Raw genomic sequence first — 18,902 nt, 5'->3', positions numbered from 1 at the left:
CAAGACTGGACCCTCTTGGTTGCTCATAGTGGCATTTCTACCCAACTGGGGAATTAGCTCAAATGGTAGAGTGCTTGCTTAGCATGCGAGAGGTAGTGGGATCGATGCCCACATTCTCCAAAAACATATTCTTTTTGAGGATCCAAGAAAGCTCCAGTTCACACTTCATGCATCTTTCTCTTACGACAACCTACTGTCATGTAACAATCACAAGCAACTTTCATGTGAGACTGAGGTCACAATTTCACATGAAAAAGAAACACATTACTTACATTCACAGGAGCAGCGTAGCACACACGATTCAGGCCCATAAACACAGCTGTGGGCACTTTCCTTAAAGCCAAAGCAGAACATAAAGAAGGAACAACATCAAATGCCGAAACCCGGGATTGAACCAGGGACCTTTAGATCTTCAGTCTAACGCTCTCCCAACTGAGCTATTTCGGCTAGCTGCTAAGATTCATTCTGTGACACTCATGACGATACACATGCAAGTGACTCACAATTTTCACACTCAAAACATAATCGATGGCCAGTATGGGGATCGAACCCACGACCTTGGCGTTATTAGCACCACGCTCTAACCAACTGAGCTAACCGGCCGCTAGCTGCGCAGCACAATTGTTGAGATGCACCGAGCATCTGCAAGTGCTGGCGCGTACACTAACAAGTCCACCAACAGCATAGCCGGACAAGACTGGACCCTCTTGGTTGCTCATAGTGGCATTTCTACCCAACTGGGGAATTAGCTCAAATGGTAGAGTGCTTGCTTAGCATGCGAGAGGTAGTGGGATCGATGCCCACATTCTCCAAAAACATATTCTTTTTGAGGATCCAAGAAAGCTCCAGTTCACACTTCATGCATCTTTCTCTTACGACAACCTACTGTCATGTAACAATCACAAGCAACTTTCATGTGAGACTGAGGTCACAATTTCACATGAAAAAGAAACACATTACTTACATTCACAGGAGCAGCGTAGCACACACGATTCAGGCCCACAAACACAGCTGTGGGCACTTTCCTTAAAGCCAAAGGAGAACATAAAGAAGGAACAACATCATATGCCGAAACCCGGGATCGAACCAGGGACCTTTAGATCTTCAGTCTAACGCTCTCCCAACTGAGCTATTTCGGCTAGCTGCTAAGATACATTCTGTGACACTCATGACGATACACATGCAAGTGACTCACAAATTTCACACTCAAAATATAATCAATGGCCAGTATGGGGATCGAACCCATGACCTTGGCGTTATTAGCACCACGCTCTAACCAACTGAGCTAACCGGCCGCTAGCTGCTCAGCACAATTGTTGAGATGCACCGAGCATCTGCAAGTGCTGGCGCGTACACTAACAAGTCCACCAACAGCATAGCCGGACAAGACTGGACCCTCTTGGTTGCTCATAGTGGCATTTCTACCCAACTGGGGAATTAGCTCAAATGGTAGAGTGCTTGCTTAGCATGCGAGAGGTAGTGGGATCCATGCCCACATCCTCCAAAAACACAGTCTTTTTGAGGATCCAAGAAAGCTCCAGTTCACACTTCATGCATCTTTCTCTTACGACAACCTACTGTCATGTAACAATCACAAGCAACTTTCATGTGAGACTGAGGTCACAATTTCACATGAAAAAGAAACACATTACTTACATTCACAGGAGCAGCGTAGCACACACGATTCAGGCCCACAAACACAGCTGTGGGCACTTTCCTTAAAGCCAAAGGAGAACATAAAGAAGGAACAACATCAAATGCCAAAACCCGGGATTGAACCAGGGACCTTTAGATCTTCAGTCTAACGCTCTCCCAACTGAGCTATTTCGGCTAGCTGCTAAGATTCATTCTGTGACACTCATGACGATACACATGCAAGTGACTCACAATTTTCACACTCAAAATATAATCGATGGCCAGTATGGGGATCGAACCCATGACCTTGGCGTTATTAGCACCACGCTCTAACCAACTGAGCTAACCGGCCGCTAGCTACGCAGCACAATTGTTGAGATGCACCGAGCATCTGCAAGTGCTGGCGCGTACACTAACAAGTCCACCAACAGCATAGCCGGACAAGACTGGACCCTCTTGGTTGCTCATAGTGGCATTTCTACCCAACTGGGGAATTAGCTCAAATGGTAGAGTGCTTGCTTAGCATGCGAGAGGTAGTGGGATCGATGCCCACATTCTCCAAAAACACAGTCTTTTTGAGGATCCAAGAAAGCTCCAGTTCACACTTCATGCATCTTTCTCTTACGACAACCTACTGTCATGTAACAATCACAAGCAACTTTCATGTGAGACTGAGGTCACAATTTCACATGAAAAAGAAACACATTACTTACATTCACAGGAGCAGCGTAGCACACACGATTCAGGCCCACAAACACAGCTGTGGGCACTTTCCTTAAAGCCAAAGGAGAACATAAAGAAGGAACAAAATCATATGCCGAAACCCGGGATCGAACTAGGGACCTTTAGATCTTCAGTCTAACGCTCTCCCAACTGAGATATTTCAGCTAGCTGCTAAGATTCATTCTGTGACACTCATGACGATACACATGCAAGTGACTCACAATTTTCACACTCAAAATATAATCGATGGCCAGTATGGGGATCGAATCCACGACCTTGGCGTTATTAGCACCACGCTCTAACCAACTGAGCTAACCGGCCGCTAGCTGCGCAAGCACAATTGTTGAGATGCACCGAGCATCTGCAAGTGCTGGCGTGTACACTAACAAGTCCACCAACAGCATAGCCGGACAAGACTGGACCCTCTTGGTTGCTCATAGTGGCATTTCTACCCAACTGGGGAATTAGCTCAAATGGTAGAGTGCTTGCTTAGCATGCGAGAGGTAGTGGGATTGAAGCCCACATTCTAGAAAAACATATTCTTTTTGAGGATCCAAGAAAGCTCCAGTTCACACTTCATGCATCTTTCTCTTACGACAACCTACTGTCATGTAACAATCACAAGCAACTTTCATGTGAGACTGAGGTCACAATTTCACATGAAAAAGAAACACATTACTTACATTCACAGGAGCAGCGTAGCACACACGATTCAGGCCCACAAACACAGCTGTGGGCACTTTCCTTAAAGCCAAAGGAGACCATAAAGAAGGAACAAAATCATATGCCGAAACCCGGGATCGAACTAGGGACCTTTAGATCTTCAGTCTAACGCTCTCCCAACTGAGCTATTTCGGCTAGCTGCTAAGATTCATTCTGTGACACTCATGACGATACACATGCAAGTGACTCACAATTTTCACACTCAAAACATAATCGATGGCCAGTATGGGGATCGAACCCACGACCTTGGCGTTATTAGCACCACGCTCTAACCAACTGAGCTAACCGGCCGCTAGCTACGCAGCACAATTGTTGAGATGCACCGAGCATCTGCAAGTGCTGGCGCGTACACTAACAAGTCCACCAACAGCATAGCCGGACAAGACTGGACCCTCTTGGTTGCTCATAGTGGCATTTCTACCCAACTGGGGAATTAGCTCAAATGGTAGAGTGCTTGCTTAGCATGCGAGAGGTAGTGGGATCGATGCCCACATTCTCCACAAAACATATTCTTTTTGAGGATCCAAGAAAGCTCCAGTTCACACTTCATGCATCTTTCTCTTACGACAACCTACTGTCATGTAACAATCACAAGCAACTTTCATGTGAGACTGAGGTCACAATTTCACATGAAAAAGAAACACATTACTTACATTCACAGGAGCAGCGTAGCACACACGATTCAGGCCCACAAACACAGCTGTGGGCACTTTCCTTAAAGCCAAAGCAGAACATAAAGAAGGAACAACATCAAATGCCAAAACCCGGGATTGAACCAGGGACCTTTAGATCTTCAGTCTAACGCTCTCCCAACTGAGCTATTTCGGCTAGCTGCTAAGAAACATTCTGTGACACTCATGACGATACACATGCAAGTGACTCACAATTTTCACACTCAAAATATAATCGATGGCCAGTATGGGGATCGAACCCACGACCTTGGCGTTATTAGCACCACGCTCTAACCAACTGAGCTAACCGGCCGCTAGCTACGCAGCACAATTGTTGAGATGCACCGAGCATCTGCAAGTGCTGGCGCGTACACTAACAAGTCCACCAACAGCATAGCCGGACAAGACTGGACCCTCTTGGTTGCTCATAGTGGCATTTCTACCCAACTGGGGAATTAGCTCAAATGGTAGAGTGCTTGCTTAGCATGCGAGAGGTAGTGGGATCGATGCCCACATTCTCCAAAAACATATTCTTTTTGAGGATCCAAGAAAGCTCCAGTTCACACTTCATGCATCTTTCTCTTACGACAACCTACTGTCATGTAACAATCACAAGCAACTTTCATGTGAGACTGAGGTCACAATTTCACATGAAAAAGAAACACATTACTTACATTCACAGGAGCAGCGTAGCACACACGATTCAGGCCCACAAACACAGCTGTGGGCACTTTCCTTAAAGCCAAAGGAGAACATAAAGAAGGAACAACATCAAATGCCAAAACCCGGGATTGAACCAGGGACCTTTAGATCTTCAGTCTAACGCTCTCCCAACTGAGCTATTTCGGCTAGCTGCTAAGATTCATTCTGTGACACTCATGACGATACACATGCAAGTGACTCACAATTTTCACACTCAAAATATAATCGATGGCCAGTATGGGGATCGAACCCACGACCTTGGCGTTATTAGCACCACGCTCTAACCAACTGAGCTAACCGGCCGCTAGCTACGCAGCACAATTGTTGAGATGCACCGAGCATCTGCAAGTGCTGGCGTGTACACTAACAAGTCCACCAACAGCATAGCCGGACAAGACTGGACCCTCTTGGTTGCTCATAGTGGCATTTCTACCCAACTGGGGAATTAGCTCAAATGGTAGAGTGCTTGCTTAGCATGCGAGAGGTAGTGGGATCGATGCCCACATTCTCCAAAAACATATTCTTTTTGAGGATCCAAGAAAGCTCCAGTTCACACTTCATGCATCTTTCTCTTACGACAACCTACTGTCATGTAACAATCACAAGCAACTTTCATGTGAGACTGAGGTCACAATTTCACATGAAAAAGAAACACATTACTTACATTCACAGGAGCAGCGTAGCACACACGATTCAGGCCCACAAACACAGCTGTGGGCACTTTCCTTAAAGCCAAAGGAGAACATAAAGAAGGAACAACATCAAATGCCAAAACCCGGGATCGAACCAGGGACCTTTAGATCTTCAGTCTAACGCTCTCCCAACTGAGCTATTTCGGCTAGCTGCTAAGATTCATTCTGTGACACTCATGACGATACACATGCAAGTGACTCACAATTTTCACACTCAAAACATAATCGATGGCCAGTATGGGGATCGAACCCACGACCTTGGCGTTATTAGCACCACGCTCTAACCAACTGAGCTAACCGGCCGCTAGCTGCGCAGCACAATTGTTGAGATGCACCGAGCATCTGCAAGTGCTGGCGCGTACACTAACAAGTCCACCAACAGCATAGCCGGACAAGACTGGACCCTCTTGGTTGCTCATAGTGGCATTTCTACCCAACTGGGGAATTAGCTCAAATGGTAGAGTGCTTGCTTAGCATGCGAGAGGTAGTGGGATCGATGCCCACATTCTCCAAAAACATATTCTTTTTGAGGATCCAAGAAAGCTCCAGTTCACACTTCATGCATCTTTCTCTTACGACAACCTACTGTCATGTAACAATCACAAGCAACTTTCATGTGAGACTGAGGTCACAATTTCACATGAAAAAGAAACACATTACTTACATTCACAGGAGCAGCGTAGCACACACGATTCAGGCCCACAAACACAGCTGTGGGCACTTTCCTTAAAGCCAAAGCAGAACATAAAGAAGGAACAACATCAAATGCCGAAACCCGGGATCGAACCAGGGACCTTTAGATCTTCAGTCTAACGCTCTCCCAACTGAGCTATTTCGGCTAGCTGCTAAGATTCATTCTGTGACACTCATGACGATACACATGCAAGTGACTCACAATTTTCACACTCAAAATATAATCGATGGCCAGTATGGGGATCGAACCCATGACCTTGGCGTTATTAGCACCACGCTCTAACCAACTGAGCTAACCGGCCGCTAGCTGCGCAGCACAATTGTTGAGATGCACCGAGCATCTGCAAGTGCTGGCGTGTACACTAACAAGTCCACCAACAGCATAGCCGGACAAGACTGGACCCTCTTGGTTGCTCATAGTGGCATTTCTACCCAACTGGGGAATTAGCTCAAATGGTAGAGTGCTTGCTTAGCATGCGAGAGGTAGTGGGATCGATGCCCACATTCTCCAAAAACACAGTCTTTTTGAGGATCCAAGAAAGCTCCAGTTCACACTTCATGCATCTTTCTCTTACGACAACCTACTGTCATGTAACAATCACAAGCAACTTTCATGTGAGACTGAGGTCACAATTTCACATGAAAAAGAAACACATTACTTACATTCACAGGAGCAGCGTAGCACACACGATTCAGGCCCACAAACACAGCTGTGGGCACTTTCCTTAAAGCCAAAGCAGAACATAAAGAAGGAACAACATCAAATGCCAAAACCCGGGATCGAACCAGGGACCTTTAGATCTTCAGTCTAACGCTCTCCCAACTGAGCTATTTCGGCTAGCTGCTAAGATTCATTCTGTGACACTCATGACGATACACATGCAAGTGACTCACAATTTTCACACTCAAAATATAATCGATGGCCAGTATGGGGATCGAACCCACGACCTTGGCGTTATTAGCACCACGCTCTAACCAACTGAGCTAACCGGCCGCTAGCTACGCAGCACAATTGTTGAGATGCACCGAGCATCTGCAAGTGCTGGCGTGTACACTAACAAGTCCACCAACAGCATAGCCGGACAAGACTGGACCCTCTTGGTTGCTCATAGTGGCATTTCTACCCAACTGGGGAATTAGCTCAAATGGTAGAGTGCTTGCTTAGCATGCGAGAGGTAGTGGGATTGATGCCCACATTCTCCAAAAACATCTTGTTTTTGAGGATCCAAGAAAGCTCCAGTTCACACTTCATGCATCTTTCTCTTACGACAACCTACTGTCATGTAACAATCACAAGCAACTTTCATGTGAGACTGAGGTCACAATTTCACATGAAAAAGAAACACATTACTTACGTTCACAGGAGCAGCGTAGCACACACGATTCAGGCCCACAAACACAGCTGTGGGCACTTTCCTTAAAGCCAAAGCAGAACATAAAGAAGGAACAACATCAAATGCCAAAACCCGGGATCGAACCAGGGACCTTTAGATCTTCAGTCTAACGCTCTCCCAACTGAGCTATTTCGGCTAGCTGCTAAGATTCATTCTGTGACACTCATGACGATACACATGCAAGTGACTCACAATTTTCACACTCAAAATATAATCGATGGCCAGTATGGGGATCGAACCCACGACCATGGCGTTATTAGCACCACGCTCTAACCAACTGAGCTAACCGGCCGCTAGCTACGCAGCACAATTGTTGAGATGCACCGAGCATCTGCAAGTGCTGGCGTGTACACTAACAAGTCCACCAACAGCATAGCCGGACAAGACTGGACCCTCTTGGTTGCTCATAGTGGCATTTCTACCCAACTGGGGAATTAGCTCAAATGGTAGAGTGCTTGCTTAGCATGCGAGAGGTAGTGGGATCGATGCCCACATTCTCCAAAAACATATTCTTTTTGAGGATCCAAGAAAGCTCCAGTTCACACTTCATGCATCTTTCTCTTACGACAACCTACTGTCATGTAACAATCACAAGCAACTTTCATGTGAGACTGAGGTCACAATTTCACATGAAAAAGAAACACATTACTTACATTCACAGGAGCAGCGTAGCACACACGATTCAGGCCCACAAACACAGCTGTGGGCACTTTCCTTAAAGCCAAAGCAGAACATAAAGAAGGAACAACATCAAATGCCAAAACCCGGGATCGAACCAGGGACCTTTAGATCTTCAGTCTAACGCTCTCCCAACTGAGCTATTTCGGCTAGCTGCTAAGATTCATTCTGTGACACTCATGACGATACACATGCAAGTGACTCACAATTTTCACACTCAAAATATAATCGATGGCCAGTATGGGGATCGAACCCACGACCTTGGCGTTATTAGCACCACGCTCTAACCAACTGAGCTAACCGGCCGCTAGCTACGCAGCACAATTGTTGAGATGCACCGAGCATCTGCAAGTGCTGGCGTGTACACTAACAAGTCCACCAACAGCATAGCCGGACAAGACTGGACCCTCTTGGTTGCTCATAGTGGCATTTCTACCCAACTGGGGAATTAGCTCAAATGGTAGAGTGCTTGCTTAGCATGCGAGAGGTAGTGGGATCGATGCCCACATTCTCCAAAAACACAGTCTTTTTGAGGATCCAAGAAAGCTCCAGTTCACACTTCATGCATCTTTCTCTTACGACAACCTACTGTCATGTAACAATCACAAGCAACTTTCATGTGAGACTGAGGTCACAATTTCACATGAAAAAGAAACACATTACTTACATTCACAGGAGCAGCGTAGCACACACGATTCAGGCCCACAAACACAGCTGTGGGCACTTTCCTTAAAGCCAAAGCAGAACATAAAGAAGGAACAACATCAAATGCCAAAACCCGGGATCGAACCAGGGACCTTTAGATCTTCAGTCTAACGCTCTCCCAACTGAGCTATTTCGGCTAGCTGCTAAGATTCATTCTGTGACACTCATGACGATACACATGCAAGTGACTCACAATTTTCACACTCAAAATATAATCGATGGCCAGTATGGGGATCGAACCCACGACCTTGGCGTTATTAGCACCACGCTCTAACCAACTGAGCTAACCGGCCGCTAGCTACGCAGCACAATTGTTGAGATGCACCGAGCATCTGCAAGTGCTGGCGTGTACACTAACAAGTCCACCAACAGCATAGCCGGACAAGACTGGACCCTCTTGGTTGCTCATAGTGGCATTTCTACCCAACTGGGGAATTAGCTCAAATGGTAGAGTGCTTGCTTAGCATGCGAGAGGTAGTGGGATCGATGCCCACATTCTCCAAAAACATATTCTTTTTGAGGATCCAAGAAAGCTCCAGTTCACACTTCATGCATCTTTCTCTTACGACAACCTACTGTCATGTAACAATCACAAGCAACTTTCATGTGAGACTGAGGTCACAATTTCACATGAAAAAGAAACACATTACTTACATTCACAGGAGCAGCGTAGCACACACGATTCAGGCCCACAAACACAGCTGTGGGCACTTTCCTTAAAGCCAAAGCAGAACATAAAGAAGGAACAACATCAAATGCCAAAACCCGGGATCGAACCAGGGACCTTTAGATCTTCAGTCTAACGCTCTCCCAACTGAGCTATTTCGGCTAGCTGCTAAGATTCATTCTGTGACACTCATGACGATACACATGCAAGTGACTCACAATTTTCACACTCAAAATATAATCGATGGCCAGTATGGGGATCGAACCCACGACCTTGGCGTTATTAGCACCACGCTCTAACCAACTGAGCTAACCGGCCGCTAGCTACGCAGCACAATTGTTGAGATGCACCGAGCATCTGCAAGTGCTGGCGTGTACACTAACAAGTCCACCAACAGCATAGCCGGACAAGACTGGACCCTCTTGGTTGCTCATAGTGGCATTTCTACCCAACTGGGGAATTAGCTCAAATGGTAGAGTGCTTGCTTAGCATGCGAGAGGTAGTGGGATCGATGCCCACATTCTCCAAAAACACAGTCTTTTTGAGGATCCAAGAAAGCTCCAGTTCACACTTCATGCATCTTTCTCTTACGACAACCTACTGTCATGTAACAATCACAAGCAACTTTCATGTGAGACTGAGGTCACAATTTCACATGAAAAAGAAACACATTACTTACATTCACAGGAGCAGCGTAGCACACACGATTCAGGCCCACAAACACAGCTGTGGGCACTTTCCTTAAAGCCAAAGCAGAACATAAAGAAGGAACAACATCAAATGCCGAAACCCGGGATCGAACCAGGGACCTTTAGATCTTCAGTCTAACGCTCTCCCAACTGAGCTATTTCGGCTAGCTGCTAAGATACATTCTGTGACACTCATGACGATACACATGCAAGTGACTCACAATTTTCACACTCAAAATATAATCAATGGCCAGTATGGGGATCGAACCCACGACCTTGGCGTTATTAGCACCACGCTCTAACCAACTGAGCTAACCGGCCGCTAGCTGTGCAGCACAATTGTTGAGATGCACCGAGCATCTGCAAGTGCTGGCGTGTACACTAACAAGTCCACCAACAGCATAGCCGGACAAGACTGGACCCTCTTGGTTGCTCATAGTGGCATTTCTACCCAACTGGGGAATTAGCTCAAATGGTAGAGTGCTTGCTTAGCATGCGAGAGGTAGTGGGATCGATGCCCACATTCTCCAAAAACACAGTCTTTTTGAGGATCCAAGAAAGCTCCAGTTCACACTTCATGCATCTTTCTCTTATGACAACCTACTGTCATGTAACAATCACAAGCAACTTTCATGTGAGACTGAGGTCACAATTTCACATGAAAAAGAAACACATTACTTACATTCACAGGAGCAGCGTAGCACAAACGATTCAGGCCCACAAACACAGCTGTGGGCACTTTCCTTAAAGCCAAAGCAGAACATAAAGAAGGAACAACATCTAATGCCAAAACCCGGGATCGAACCAGGGACCTTTAGATCTTCAGTCTAACGCTCTCCCAACTGAGCTATTTCGGCTAGCTGCTAAGATTCATTCTGTGACACTCATGACGATACACATGCAAGTGACTCACAATTTTCACACTCAAAATATAATCGATGGCCAGTATGGGGATCGAACCCACGACCTTGGCGTTATTAGCACCACGCTCTAACCAACTGAGCTAACCGGCCGCTAGCTGCGCAGCACAATTGTTGAGATGCACCGAGCATCTGCAAGTGCTGGCGTGTACACTAACAAGTCCACCAACAGCATAGCCGGACAAGACTGGACCCTCTTGGTTGCTCATAGTGGCATTTCTACCCAACTGGGGAATTAGCTCAAATGGTAGAGTGCTTGCTTAGCATGCGAGAGGTAGTGGGATCGATGCCCACATTCTCCAAAAACATATTCTTTTTGAGGATCCAAGAAAGCTCCAGTTCACACTTCATGCATCTTTCTCTTACGACAACCTACTGTCATGTAACAATCACAAGCAACTTTCATGTGAGACTGAGGTCACAATTTCACATGAAAAAGAAACACATTACTTACATTCACAGGAGCAGCGTAGCACACACGATTCAGGCCCACAAACACAGCTGTGGGCACTTTCCTTAAAGCCAAAGCAGAACATAAAGAAGGAACAACATCAAATGCCAAAACCCGGGATCGAACCAGGGACCTTTAGATCTTCAGTCTAACGCTCTCCCAACTGAGCTATTTCGGCTAGCTGCTAAGATTCATTCTGTGACACTCATGACGATACACATGCAAGTGACTCACAATTTTCACACTCAAAATATAATCGATGGCCAGTATGGGGATCGAACCCACGACCTTGGCGTTATTAGCACCACGCTCTAACCAACTGAGCTAACCGGCCGCTAGCTACGCAGCACAATTGTTGAGATGCACCGAGCATCTGCAAGTGCTGGCGTGTACACTAACAAGTCCACCAACAGCATAGCCGGACAAGACTGGACCCTCTTGGTTGCTCATAGTGGCATTTCTACCCAACTGGGGAATTAGCTCAAATGGTAGAGTGCTTGCTTAGCATGCGAGAGGTAGTGGGATCGATGCCCACATTCTCCAAAAACATATTCTTTTTGAGGATCCAAGAAAGCTCCAGTTCACACTTCATGCATCTTTCTCTTACGACAACCTACTGTCATGTAACAATCACAAGCAACTTTCATGTGAGACTGAGGTCACAATTTCACATGAAAAAGAAACACATTACTTACATTCACAGGAGCAGCGTAGCACACACGATTCAGGCCCACAAACACAGCTGTGGGCACTTTCCTTAAAGCCAAAGCAGAACATAAAGGAACAACATCAAATGCCAAAACCCGGGATCGAACCAGGGACCTTTAGATCTTCAGTCTAACGCTCTCCCAACTGAGCTATTTCGGCTAGCTGATAAGTTTCATTCTGTGACACTCATGACGATACACATGCAAGTGACTCACAATTTTCACACTCAAAATATAATCGATGGCCAGTATGGGGATCGAACCCACGACCTTGGCGTTATTAGCACCACGCTCTAACCAACTGAGCTAACCGGCCGCTAGCTACGCAGCACAATTGTTGAGATGCACCGAGCATCTGCAAGTGCTGGCGTGTACACTAACAAGTCCACCAACAGCATAGCCGGACAAGACTGGACCCTCTTGGTTGCTCATAGTGGCATTTCTACCCAACTGGGGAATTAGCTCAAATGGTAGAGTGCTTGCTTAGCATGCGAGAGGTAGTGGGATCGATGCCCACATTCTCCAAAAACATATTCTTTTTGAGGATCCAAGAAAGCTCCAGTTCACACTTCATGCATCTTTCTCTTACGACAACCTACTGTCATGTAACAATCACAAGCAACTTTCATGTGAGACTGAGGTCACAATTTCACATGAAAAAGAAACACATTACTTACATTCACAGGAGCAGCGTAGCACACACGATTCAGGCCCACAAACACAGCTGTGGGCACTTTCCTTAAAGCCAAAGCAGAACATAAAGAAGGAACAACATCAAATGCCAAAACCCGGGATCGAACCAGGGACCTTTAGATCTTCAGTCTAACGCTCTCCCAACTGAGCTATTTCGGCTAGCTGCTAAGATTCATTCTGTGACACTCATGACGATACACATGCAAGTGACTCACAATTTTCACACTCAAAATATAATCGATGGCCAGTATGGGGATCGAACCCACGACCTTGGCGTTATTAGCACCACGCTCTAACCAACTGAGCTAACCGGCCGCTAGCTACGCAGCACAATTGTTGAGATGCACCGAGCATCTGCAAGTGCTGGCGTGTACACTAACAAGTCCACCAACAGCATAGCCGGACAAGACTGGACCCTCTTGGTTGCTCATAGTGGCATTTCTACCCAACTGGGGAATTAGCTCAAATGGTAGAGTGCTTGCTTAGCATGCGAGAGGTAGTGGGATCGATGCCCACATTCTCCAAAAACACAGTCTTTTTGAGGATCCAAGAAAGCTCCAGTTCACACTTCATGCATCTTTCTCTTACGACAACCTACTGTCATGTAACAATCACAAGCAACTTTCATGTGAGACTGAGGTCACAATTTCACATGAAAAAGAAACACATTACTTACATTCACAGGAGCAGCGTAGCACACACGATTCAGGCCCACAAACACAGCTGTGGGCACTTTCCTTAAAGCCAAAGCAGAACATAAAGAAGGAACAACATCAAATGCCAAAACCCGGGATCGAACCAGGGACCTTTAGATCTTCAGTCTAACGCTCTCCCAACTGAGCTATTTCGGCTAGCTGCTAAGATTCATTCTGTGACACTCATGACGATACACATGCAAGTGACTCACAATTTTCACACTCACAATATAATCGATGGCCAGTATGGGGATCGAATCCACGACCATGGCGTTATTAGCACCACGCTCTAACCAACTGAGCTAACCGGCCGCTAGCTGTGCAGCACAATTGTTGAGATGCACCGAGCATCTGCAAGTGCTGGCTTGTACACTAACAAGTCCACCAACAGCATAGCCGGACAAGACTGGACCCTCTTGGTTGCTCATCTGATCCCGGGTTTCGGCATTTGTTGTTGTTCCTTCTTTATGTTCTGCTTTGGCTTTAAGGAAAGTGCCCACAGCTGTGTTTGTGGGCCTGAATCCTGTGTTTTACGCTGCTCCTGTGAATGTAAGTAATGTGTTTCTTTTTCATGTGAAATTGTGACCTCAGTCTCACATGAAAGTTGCTTGTGATTGTTACATGACAGTAGGTTGTCTTAAGAGAAAGATGCATGAAGTGTGAACTTGAGCTTTCTTGGATCCTCAAAAAGAATATGTTTTTGGAGAATGTGGGCATCGATCCCACTACCTCTCGCATGCTAAGCAAGCACTCTACCATTTGAGCTAATTCCCCAGTTGGGTAAAAATGCCACTATGAGCAACCAAGAGGGTCCAGTCTTGTCCCTCTATGCTGTTGGTGGACTTGTTCGTTAGAGTACACGCCAGCACTTGCAGATGCTCGGTGCATCTCAACAATTGTGCTGCATAGCTAGCGGGCGGTTAGCTCAGTTGGTTAGAGCGTGGAGCTAATAACGCCAAGGTCGTGGGTTCGATCTCCATACTGGCCATCGATTGTTATTTTGAGTGTGATAATTGTGAGTCACTTGCATGTGTACCGTCATGAGTGTCACAGAATGAATCTTAGCAGCTAGCCGAAATAGCTCCTTTGGGATAGCGTTAGACTGAAGATCTAAAGGTCCCCGGTTCGTTCCTGGGTTTTGGCATATGATGTTGTTCCTACTTTATGTTCTGCTTTGGCTTTAAGGAAAGTGCCCACAGCTGTGTTTGTGGGCCTGAATCGTGTGTGCTACACTGCTCCTGTGAAACTAAGTAATGTCTTTCTTTTTCATGTGAAATTGTGACCTCAGTCTCACATGAATGTTGCTTGTGATCGTTACATGACAGTAGGTTGTCGTAAGAGAAAGATGCATGAAGTGTGAACTGGAGCTTTCTTGGATCCTCAAAAAGAATGAGTTTTTGGAGGATGTGGGCATGGACCCCACTACCTCTCGCATGATAAGCAAGCACCCTACCATTGAGCTAATTCCCCAGTTGGGTAGAAAAGCCACTATGAGCAACCAAGAGGGTCCTGTCTTGTCCGGCTATGCTGTTGGTGGACTTGTTAGTGTACACGCCAGCACTTGCAGATGCTCGGTGCATCTCAACAATTGTGCTGCATAGCTAGCGGCCGGTTAGCTCAGTTGGTTAGAGCGTGGTGCTAATAACGCCATGGTCGTGGGTTCGATCCCCATACTGGCCATCGATTATATTTTGAGTGTGAAAATTGTGAGTCACTTGCATGTGTATCGTCATGAGTGTCACAAAATGAATCTTAGCACCTAGCTGAAATAGCTCAGTTGGGAGAGCGTTAGAATGAAGATCTAAAGGTCCCTGGTTCGATCCCGGGTTTCGGCATATGATGTTGTTCCTTCTTTATGTTCTGCTTTGGCTTTAAGGAAAGTGCCCACAGCTGTGTTTGTGGGCCTGAATCCTGTGTTTTACGCTGCTCCTCTGAATGTAAGTAATGTGTTTCTTTTTCATGTGAAATTGTGACCTCAGTCTCACATGAAAGTTGCTTGTGATTGTTACATGACAGTAGGTTGTCATAAGAGAAAGATGCATGAAGTGTGAACTGGAGCTTTCTTGGATCCTAAAAAATAATATGTTTTTGGAGAATGTGGGCATGGATCCCACTACCTCTCGCATGCTAAGCAAGCACTCTACCATTTGAGCTAATTCCCCAGTTGGGTAGAAATGCCACTATGAGCAACCAAGAGGGTTCAGTCTTGTCCCTCTATGCTGTTGGTGGACTTGTTCGTTAGAGTACACGCCAGCACTTGCAGATGCTCGGTGCATCTCAACAATTGTGCTGCGTAGCTAGCGGCCGGTTAGCTCAGTTGGTTAGAGCGTGGTGCTAATAACGCCAAGGTCGTGGGTTCGATCCCCATACTGGCCATTGATTATATTTTGAGTGTGATAATTGTGAGTCACTTGCATGTGTACCGTCATGAGTGTCACAGAATGAATCTTAACAGCTAGCTGAAATAGCTCAGTTGGGACAGCGTTAGACTTAAGATCTAAAGGTCCCTGCTTCAATCCTGGGTTTTGGCATTAGATGTTGTTCCTTCTTTAGGTTCTGCTTTGGCTTTAAGGAAAGTGCCCACAGCTGTGTTTGTGGGCCTGAATCGTGTGTGCTACGCTGCTCCTGTGAATGTAAGTAACGTGTTTCTTTTTCATGTGAAATTGTGACCTCAGTCTCACATGAAAGTTGCTTGTGATTGTTACATGACAGTAGGTTGTCGTAAGAGAAAGATGCATGAAGTGTGAACTGGAGCTTTCTTGGATCCTCAAAAAGAATGTGTTTTTGGAGAATGTGGGCATGGATCCCACTACCTCTCGCATGCTAAGCAAGCACTCTACCATTTGAGCTAATTCCCCAGTTGGGTAGAAATGCCACTATGAGCAACCAAGAGGGTCCAGTCTTGTCCGGCTATGCTGTTGGTGGACTTGTTAGTGTACACGCCAGCACTTGCAGATGCTCGGTGCATCTCAACAATTGTGCTGCATAGCTAGTGGCCGGTTAGCTCAGGTGGTTAGAGCATGGTGCTAATAACGCCAAGGTCGTGGGTTAGATCCCCATACTGGCCATCGATTATATTTTGAGTGTGATAATTGTGAGTCACTTGCATGTGTACCGTCATGAGTGTCACAGAATGAATCTTAGCAGCTAGCCGAAATAGCTCAGTTGGGAGAGCGTTAGAGTGAAGATCTAAAGGTCCCTGGTTCATTCCCGGGTTTTGGCATTAGATGTTGTTCCTTCTTTATGTTCTCCTTTGGCTTTAAGGAAAGTGCCCACAGCTGTGTTTGTGGGCCTGAATCGTGTGTGCTACGCTGCTCCTGTGAATGTAAGTAATGTGTTTCTTTTTCATGTGAAATTGTGACCTCAGTCTCACATGAAAGTTGCTTGTGATTGTTACATGACAGTAGGTTGTCAAAAGAGAAAGATGCATGAAGTGTGAACTGGAGCTTTCTTGGATCCTCAAAAAGAATGTGTTTTTGGAGAATGTGGGCATCGATCCCACTACCTCTCGCATGCTAAGCAAGCACTCTACCATTTGAGCTAAATCCCCAGTTGGGTAGAAATGCCACTATGAGCAACCAAGAGTGTCCAGTCTTGTCCGGCTATGCTGTTGGTGGACTTGTTAGTGTACGTGCCAGCACTTGCAGATGCTCGGTGCATCTCAGCAATTGTGCTGTGCAGCTAGCGGCCGGTTAGCTCAGTTGGTTAGAGCGTGGTGCTAATTATGCAAAGGTCGTGGGTTCGATACCCATACTGGCCATTGATTATATTTTGAGTGTGAAATTTGTGAGTCACTTGCATGTGTATCGTCATGAGTGTCACAGAATGATTCTTAGCACCTAGCCGAAATAGCTCAGTTGGGAGAGCGTTAGACTGAAGATCTAAAGGTCCCTGGTTCGATCCCGGGTTTCGGCATATGATGTTGTTCCTTCTTTATGTTCTGCTTTGGCTTTAAGGAAAGTGCCCACAGCTGTGTTTGTGGGCCTGAATACTGTGTGCTACACTGCTCCTCTGAATGTAACTAATGTGTTTCTTTTTCATGTGAAATTGTGAACTCAGTCTCACATGAAAGTTGCTTGTGATTCTACATGACAGTAGGTTGTCGTAAGAGAAACATGCATGAAGTGTGAATTGGAGCTTTCTTGGATCCTCAAAAAGACTGTTTTTTTGGAGAATGTGGGCATGGATCCGACTACCTCTCGCATGCTAGTGAAGCACTGTACCATTTAAGCTAATTCCCCAGTTGGGTAGAAATGCCACTATGAACAACCAAGAGGGTCCAGTCTTGTCCGGCTATGCTGTCACGTCATGAGTGTCACAGAATGAATCTTAGCAGCTAGCTGAAATAGCTCAGTTGGGAGAGCGTTAGAATGAAGATCTAAAGGTCCCTGGTTCATTCCCGGTTTTTGGCATTAGATGTTGTTCCTTCTTTATGTTCTCCTTTGGCTTTAAGGAAAGTGCCCACAGCTGTGTTTGTGGGCCTGAATCGTGTGTGCTACGCTGCTCCTGTGAATGTAAGTAATGTGTTTCTTTTTCATGTGAAATTGTGACCTCAGTCTCACATGAAAGTTGCTTGTGATTGTTACATGACAGTAGGTTGTCAAAAGAGAAAGATGCATGAAGTGTGAACTGGAGCTTTCTTGGATCCTCAAAAAGAATGTGTTTTTGGAGAATGTGGGCATGGATCCCACTACCTCTCGCATGCTAAGCAAGCACTCTACCATTTGAGCTAATTCCCCAGTTGGGTAGAAATGCCACTATGAGCAACCAAGAGGGTCCAGTCTTGTCCGGCTATGCTGTTGGTGGACTTGTTAGTGTACACGCCAGCACTTGCAGATGCTCGGTGCATCTCAACAATTGTGCTGCATTGCTAGCGGCTGGTTAGCGCAGTTGGTTAGAGCGTGGTGCTAATAACGCCAAGGTCGTGGGTTCGATCCCCATAATGGCCATCAATTATGTTTTGAGTGTGAAAATTGTGAGTCACTTGCATGTGTTTCGTCATGAGTCTCACAGAATGAATCTTAGCAGCTAGCCGAAATAGCTCAGTTGGGAGAGCGTTAGACTGAAGATCTAAAGGTCCCTGGTTCGATCCTGGGTTTCGGCATATGATGTTGTCCCTTTTTCATGTTCTGCTTTGGCTTTAAGGAAAGTGCCCACAGCTGTGTTTGTGGGCCTGAATCGTTTGTGCTACGCTGCTCCTGTGAATGTAAGTAATGTGTTTCTTTTTCATGTGAAATTGTGACCTCAGTCTCACATGAAAGTTGCTTGTGATTGTTACATGACAGTAGGTTGTCATAAGAGAAAGATGCATGAAGTGTGAACTGGAGCTTTCTTGGATCCTCAAAAAGACTGTGTTTTGGAGAATGTGGGCATGGATCCCACTACCTCTCGCATGCTAAGCAAGCACTCTACCATTTGAGCTAATTCCCCAGTTGGGTAGAAATGCCACTATGAGCAACCAAGA

General features: G+C 45.9%; 52 non-coding genes across 52 annotated transcripts; 12 read left to right on the top strand and 40 right to left on the bottom strand.

The window, feature by feature from the left end:
• Positions 1-374: 374 nt before the first annotated feature.
• trnaf-gaa (transfer RNA phenylalanine (anticodon GAA)) lies at positions 375-447 on the bottom strand. The gene has a single exon. It is a non-coding gene; the product is annotated as a tRNA-Phe (tRNA).
• Positions 448-529: 82 nt separating this feature from the next.
• trnai-aau (transfer RNA isoleucine (anticodon AAU)) lies at positions 530-603 on the bottom strand. Its single transcript has one exon. It is a non-coding gene; the product is annotated as a tRNA-Ile (tRNA).
• A 463-nt stretch (positions 604-1,066) lies between these two features.
• trnaf-gaa (transfer RNA phenylalanine (anticodon GAA)) lies at positions 1,067-1,139 on the bottom strand. Its single transcript has one exon. It is a non-coding gene; the product is annotated as a tRNA-Phe (tRNA).
• Positions 1,140-1,221: 82 nt separating this feature from the next.
• trnai-aau (transfer RNA isoleucine (anticodon AAU)) lies at positions 1,222-1,295 on the bottom strand. The gene has a single exon. It is a non-coding gene; the product is annotated as a tRNA-Ile (tRNA).
• Positions 1,296-1,758: 463 nt separating this feature from the next.
• On the bottom strand, positions 1,759-1,831 carry trnaf-gaa (transfer RNA phenylalanine (anticodon GAA)). Its single transcript has one exon. It is a non-coding gene; the product is annotated as a tRNA-Phe (tRNA).
• Positions 1,832-1,913: 82 nt separating this feature from the next.
• On the bottom strand, positions 1,914-1,987 carry trnai-aau (transfer RNA isoleucine (anticodon AAU)). Its single transcript has one exon. It is a non-coding gene; the product is annotated as a tRNA-Ile (tRNA).
• A 463-nt stretch (positions 1,988-2,450) lies between these two features.
• On the bottom strand, positions 2,451-2,523 carry trnaf-gaa (transfer RNA phenylalanine (anticodon GAA)). The gene has a single exon. It is a non-coding gene; the product is annotated as a tRNA-Phe (tRNA).
• An 82-nt stretch (positions 2,524-2,605) lies between these two features.
• trnai-aau (transfer RNA isoleucine (anticodon AAU)) lies at positions 2,606-2,679 on the bottom strand. The gene has a single exon. It is a non-coding gene; the product is annotated as a tRNA-Ile (tRNA).
• A 464-nt stretch (positions 2,680-3,143) lies between these two features.
• On the bottom strand, positions 3,144-3,216 carry trnaf-gaa (transfer RNA phenylalanine (anticodon GAA)). Its single transcript has one exon. It is a non-coding gene; the product is annotated as a tRNA-Phe (tRNA).
• An 82-nt stretch (positions 3,217-3,298) lies between these two features.
• On the bottom strand, positions 3,299-3,372 carry trnai-aau (transfer RNA isoleucine (anticodon AAU)). Its single transcript has one exon. It is a non-coding gene; the product is annotated as a tRNA-Ile (tRNA).
• Positions 3,373-3,836: 464 nt separating this feature from the next.
• Positions 3,837-3,909, bottom strand: trnaf-gaa (transfer RNA phenylalanine (anticodon GAA)). The gene has a single exon. It is a non-coding gene; the product is annotated as a tRNA-Phe (tRNA).
• An 82-nt stretch (positions 3,910-3,991) lies between these two features.
• On the bottom strand, positions 3,992-4,065 carry trnai-aau (transfer RNA isoleucine (anticodon AAU)). Its single transcript has one exon. It is a non-coding gene; the product is annotated as a tRNA-Ile (tRNA).
• A 463-nt stretch (positions 4,066-4,528) lies between these two features.
• Positions 4,529-4,601, bottom strand: trnaf-gaa (transfer RNA phenylalanine (anticodon GAA)). Its single transcript has one exon. It is a non-coding gene; the product is annotated as a tRNA-Phe (tRNA).
• An 82-nt stretch (positions 4,602-4,683) lies between these two features.
• Positions 4,684-4,757, bottom strand: trnai-aau (transfer RNA isoleucine (anticodon AAU)). Its single transcript has one exon. It is a non-coding gene; the product is annotated as a tRNA-Ile (tRNA).
• Positions 4,758-5,220: 463 nt separating this feature from the next.
• On the bottom strand, positions 5,221-5,293 carry trnaf-gaa (transfer RNA phenylalanine (anticodon GAA)). Its single transcript has one exon. It is a non-coding gene; the product is annotated as a tRNA-Phe (tRNA).
• An 82-nt stretch (positions 5,294-5,375) lies between these two features.
• On the bottom strand, positions 5,376-5,449 carry trnai-aau (transfer RNA isoleucine (anticodon AAU)). Its single transcript has one exon. It is a non-coding gene; the product is annotated as a tRNA-Ile (tRNA).
• A 463-nt stretch (positions 5,450-5,912) lies between these two features.
• Positions 5,913-5,985, bottom strand: trnaf-gaa (transfer RNA phenylalanine (anticodon GAA)). The gene has a single exon. It is a non-coding gene; the product is annotated as a tRNA-Phe (tRNA).
• An 82-nt stretch (positions 5,986-6,067) lies between these two features.
• On the bottom strand, positions 6,068-6,141 carry trnai-aau (transfer RNA isoleucine (anticodon AAU)). The gene has a single exon. It is a non-coding gene; the product is annotated as a tRNA-Ile (tRNA).
• A 463-nt stretch (positions 6,142-6,604) lies between these two features.
• On the bottom strand, positions 6,605-6,677 carry trnaf-gaa (transfer RNA phenylalanine (anticodon GAA)). The gene has a single exon. It is a non-coding gene; the product is annotated as a tRNA-Phe (tRNA).
• An 82-nt stretch (positions 6,678-6,759) lies between these two features.
• On the bottom strand, positions 6,760-6,833 carry trnai-aau (transfer RNA isoleucine (anticodon AAU)). The gene has a single exon. It is a non-coding gene; the product is annotated as a tRNA-Ile (tRNA).
• A 463-nt stretch (positions 6,834-7,296) lies between these two features.
• On the bottom strand, positions 7,297-7,369 carry trnaf-gaa (transfer RNA phenylalanine (anticodon GAA)). Its single transcript has one exon. It is a non-coding gene; the product is annotated as a tRNA-Phe (tRNA).
• Positions 7,370-7,451: 82 nt separating this feature from the next.
• trnai-aau (transfer RNA isoleucine (anticodon AAU)) lies at positions 7,452-7,525 on the bottom strand. Its single transcript has one exon. It is a non-coding gene; the product is annotated as a tRNA-Ile (tRNA).
• Positions 7,526-7,988: 463 nt separating this feature from the next.
• Positions 7,989-8,061, bottom strand: trnaf-gaa (transfer RNA phenylalanine (anticodon GAA)). The gene has a single exon. It is a non-coding gene; the product is annotated as a tRNA-Phe (tRNA).
• Positions 8,062-8,143: 82 nt separating this feature from the next.
• trnai-aau (transfer RNA isoleucine (anticodon AAU)) lies at positions 8,144-8,217 on the bottom strand. Its single transcript has one exon. It is a non-coding gene; the product is annotated as a tRNA-Ile (tRNA).
• Positions 8,218-8,680: 463 nt separating this feature from the next.
• trnaf-gaa (transfer RNA phenylalanine (anticodon GAA)) lies at positions 8,681-8,753 on the bottom strand. The gene has a single exon. It is a non-coding gene; the product is annotated as a tRNA-Phe (tRNA).
• An 82-nt stretch (positions 8,754-8,835) lies between these two features.
• On the bottom strand, positions 8,836-8,909 carry trnai-aau (transfer RNA isoleucine (anticodon AAU)). Its single transcript has one exon. It is a non-coding gene; the product is annotated as a tRNA-Ile (tRNA).
• A 463-nt stretch (positions 8,910-9,372) lies between these two features.
• On the bottom strand, positions 9,373-9,445 carry trnaf-gaa (transfer RNA phenylalanine (anticodon GAA)). The gene has a single exon. It is a non-coding gene; the product is annotated as a tRNA-Phe (tRNA).
• Positions 9,446-9,527: 82 nt separating this feature from the next.
• trnai-aau (transfer RNA isoleucine (anticodon AAU)) lies at positions 9,528-9,601 on the bottom strand. The gene has a single exon. It is a non-coding gene; the product is annotated as a tRNA-Ile (tRNA).
• A 463-nt stretch (positions 9,602-10,064) lies between these two features.
• trnaf-gaa (transfer RNA phenylalanine (anticodon GAA)) lies at positions 10,065-10,137 on the bottom strand. Its single transcript has one exon. It is a non-coding gene; the product is annotated as a tRNA-Phe (tRNA).
• Positions 10,138-10,219: 82 nt separating this feature from the next.
• On the bottom strand, positions 10,220-10,293 carry trnai-aau (transfer RNA isoleucine (anticodon AAU)). The gene has a single exon. It is a non-coding gene; the product is annotated as a tRNA-Ile (tRNA).
• A 463-nt stretch (positions 10,294-10,756) lies between these two features.
• On the bottom strand, positions 10,757-10,829 carry trnaf-gaa (transfer RNA phenylalanine (anticodon GAA)). Its single transcript has one exon. It is a non-coding gene; the product is annotated as a tRNA-Phe (tRNA).
• An 82-nt stretch (positions 10,830-10,911) lies between these two features.
• Positions 10,912-10,985, bottom strand: trnai-aau (transfer RNA isoleucine (anticodon AAU)). Its single transcript has one exon. It is a non-coding gene; the product is annotated as a tRNA-Ile (tRNA).
• Positions 10,986-11,448: 463 nt separating this feature from the next.
• trnaf-gaa (transfer RNA phenylalanine (anticodon GAA)) lies at positions 11,449-11,521 on the bottom strand. The gene has a single exon. It is a non-coding gene; the product is annotated as a tRNA-Phe (tRNA).
• Positions 11,522-11,603: 82 nt separating this feature from the next.
• Positions 11,604-11,677, bottom strand: trnai-aau (transfer RNA isoleucine (anticodon AAU)). The gene has a single exon. It is a non-coding gene; the product is annotated as a tRNA-Ile (tRNA).
• Positions 11,678-12,137: 460 nt separating this feature from the next.
• On the bottom strand, positions 12,138-12,210 carry trnaf-gaa (transfer RNA phenylalanine (anticodon GAA)). The gene has a single exon. It is a non-coding gene; the product is annotated as a tRNA-Phe (tRNA).
• An 82-nt stretch (positions 12,211-12,292) lies between these two features.
• On the bottom strand, positions 12,293-12,366 carry trnai-aau (transfer RNA isoleucine (anticodon AAU)). The gene has a single exon. It is a non-coding gene; the product is annotated as a tRNA-Ile (tRNA).
• A 463-nt stretch (positions 12,367-12,829) lies between these two features.
• On the bottom strand, positions 12,830-12,902 carry trnaf-gaa (transfer RNA phenylalanine (anticodon GAA)). The gene has a single exon. It is a non-coding gene; the product is annotated as a tRNA-Phe (tRNA).
• An 82-nt stretch (positions 12,903-12,984) lies between these two features.
• Positions 12,985-13,058, bottom strand: trnai-aau (transfer RNA isoleucine (anticodon AAU)). Its single transcript has one exon. It is a non-coding gene; the product is annotated as a tRNA-Ile (tRNA).
• A 463-nt stretch (positions 13,059-13,521) lies between these two features.
• Positions 13,522-13,594, bottom strand: trnaf-gaa (transfer RNA phenylalanine (anticodon GAA)). The gene has a single exon. It is a non-coding gene; the product is annotated as a tRNA-Phe (tRNA).
• Positions 13,595-13,676: 82 nt separating this feature from the next.
• Positions 13,677-13,750, bottom strand: trnai-aau (transfer RNA isoleucine (anticodon AAU)). Its single transcript has one exon. It is a non-coding gene; the product is annotated as a tRNA-Ile (tRNA).
• Positions 13,751-14,352: 602 nt separating this feature from the next.
• On the top strand, positions 14,353-14,426 carry trnai-aau (transfer RNA isoleucine (anticodon AAU)). The gene has a single exon. It is a non-coding gene; the product is annotated as a tRNA-Ile (tRNA).
• Positions 14,427-15,044: 618 nt separating this feature from the next.
• On the top strand, positions 15,045-15,118 carry trnai-aau (transfer RNA isoleucine (anticodon AAU)). Its single transcript has one exon. It is a non-coding gene; the product is annotated as a tRNA-Ile (tRNA).
• Positions 15,119-15,200: 82 nt separating this feature from the next.
• Positions 15,201-15,273, top strand: trnaf-gaa (transfer RNA phenylalanine (anticodon GAA)). The gene has a single exon. It is a non-coding gene; the product is annotated as a tRNA-Phe (tRNA).
• Positions 15,274-15,740: 467 nt separating this feature from the next.
• On the top strand, positions 15,741-15,814 carry trnai-aau (transfer RNA isoleucine (anticodon AAU)). Its single transcript has one exon. It is a non-coding gene; the product is annotated as a tRNA-Ile (tRNA).
• Positions 15,815-15,896: 82 nt separating this feature from the next.
• trnal-uaa (transfer RNA leucine (anticodon UAA)) lies at positions 15,897-15,969 on the top strand. Its single transcript has one exon. It is a non-coding gene; the product is annotated as a tRNA-Leu (tRNA).
• A 463-nt stretch (positions 15,970-16,432) lies between these two features.
• Positions 16,433-16,506, top strand: trnai-aau (transfer RNA isoleucine (anticodon AAU)). The gene has a single exon. It is a non-coding gene; the product is annotated as a tRNA-Ile (tRNA).
• Positions 16,507-16,588: 82 nt separating this feature from the next.
• Positions 16,589-16,661, top strand: trnaf-gaa (transfer RNA phenylalanine (anticodon GAA)). Its single transcript has one exon. It is a non-coding gene; the product is annotated as a tRNA-Phe (tRNA).
• Positions 16,662-17,124: 463 nt separating this feature from the next.
• trnai-aau (transfer RNA isoleucine (anticodon AAU)) lies at positions 17,125-17,198 on the top strand. Its single transcript has one exon. It is a non-coding gene; the product is annotated as a tRNA-Ile (tRNA).
• An 82-nt stretch (positions 17,199-17,280) lies between these two features.
• Positions 17,281-17,353, top strand: trnaf-gaa (transfer RNA phenylalanine (anticodon GAA)). Its single transcript has one exon. It is a non-coding gene; the product is annotated as a tRNA-Phe (tRNA).
• A 424-nt stretch (positions 17,354-17,777) lies between these two features.
• trnaf-gaa (transfer RNA phenylalanine (anticodon GAA)) lies at positions 17,778-17,850 on the top strand. The gene has a single exon. It is a non-coding gene; the product is annotated as a tRNA-Phe (tRNA).
• A 463-nt stretch (positions 17,851-18,313) lies between these two features.
• On the top strand, positions 18,314-18,387 carry trnai-aau (transfer RNA isoleucine (anticodon AAU)). Its single transcript has one exon. It is a non-coding gene; the product is annotated as a tRNA-Ile (tRNA).
• An 82-nt stretch (positions 18,388-18,469) lies between these two features.
• On the top strand, positions 18,470-18,542 carry trnaf-gaa (transfer RNA phenylalanine (anticodon GAA)). The gene has a single exon. It is a non-coding gene; the product is annotated as a tRNA-Phe (tRNA).
• Positions 18,543-18,902: the final 360 nt, after the last annotated feature.

This window comes from Salmo salar, chromosome ssa27 (assembly GCF_905237065.1).
Source record: "Salmo salar chromosome ssa27, Ssal_v3.1, whole genome shotgun sequence".
Classification (NCBI taxonomy): Eukaryota; Metazoa; Chordata; class Actinopteri; order Salmoniformes; family Salmonidae; genus Salmo; species Salmo salar.
This window is presented reverse-complemented; position numbering and strand designations above follow the sequence as displayed.